Here is a 1319-nt window from a genome sequence, read left to right as displayed (position 1 = left end):
ATAAAACTACGAAACGCAAGAACAAGATTTTTAAATAGTGGGGAAATGGGAAGTAAAAAATACACCTAAACTGATGGCAGAACGAGGTATAAAAAAATTCTCCTTTCTTTTTGACATCTGAAGTCCTGATCACTCACTGGCTCCACACACACATGAAATAATGAATAGACAAGTGCTTTAAAAATTATAAAGTGTGATTGTTATTATTATATCATTTTATTCTTTTGTTTTCCCAAAGATGTATACATCAAACTTATACAATAGGTTGTTCATATTCATCAACAAAATACCCATTAATTTATAAATTTGATAAAATTCTAATATCATAATGCCCTACAAATAATAATTAGGTCCATCTGTGGTGCTCACAGCTCCTGAAATTTTTTTGGATGTTGAACAACTCACATTGTTTTTCAATGATAGTAGTAACCAAACATTCTGCGTCTGAGGTTTGTGGACACTGATTGAATATGCACTATTCTGAGGAGAAGGTGGGAGAGATTTGTGTTGCTTTGTGAAAGACAGTATTCTCAGGAAGAACAGAGTGGATCTCATACTTCAGCTTAATCAAGGCACCCTCACTCTTATTTACAAAAAAGTCTACCTTATGTTTTACAAAAAAAAAAAAAAAAATCAACATATATGAAACCAACTATTTCAAAAGAATTTGCAGTCTAGAGAGATTCAGACTTATAATAACAAATGAGTTTTTTTTAACTACAGGAATTTTAATAATATATATTTTTTCCTTTAAAGCTATAAATGTATGAATGAGCTATAAAATCTAACTATAAATAAGCCCACCCAATGTTTGATTATATTCAATTTTGCTTAAGAGTAACAGTCTCACTTTTGCTCTTACTGGGAATATTACCATTAGCACAGGGCTTCATGCAGGCTTTTATTTCTTCTAACACCATTGTTATGATTGACAAACCACAAAGTCATACTGAAATAGACATCCAGGTGCACACAGCAGCATGTATCCAAGGGTGGATGCATATTGGGTTTCTTAATTTATAAATCTTTATTTACAATGCATAATTTGTAAACTCTTATTTAAAAAGTGTCTGAAGGGCTATCAAATCTCTGTTTGATACATGCCAATTTTGGCCTCAATACATGCCAATTTTTTTGGCTTATTGTTACAACTGTAGCTATTCTTTAATTTTTGATGGGATGAAACTAATCAACATTTGCATCTTCCAATCTGGTACCATTGCCAAAACTCTACCATTCAAAACTCTTCTTTTGGTTTCTTTTTATTTCCCTTTTCTCTTACATTTTCTCAAAAACAAGTAGTTTAAAAAAAGAAAATC

The sequence above is a fragment of the Galeopterus variegatus genome, unplaced genomic scaffold, assembly GCF_000696425.1.
Source record: "Galeopterus variegatus unplaced genomic scaffold, G_variegatus-3.0.2 Scaffold1328, whole genome shotgun sequence".
Taxonomy (NCBI): domain Eukaryota; kingdom Metazoa; phylum Chordata; class Mammalia; order Dermoptera; family Cynocephalidae; genus Galeopterus; species Galeopterus variegatus.
The sequence above is the reverse complement of the archived record's forward strand: the minus strand, read 5'-3'. Positions refer to the sequence as shown.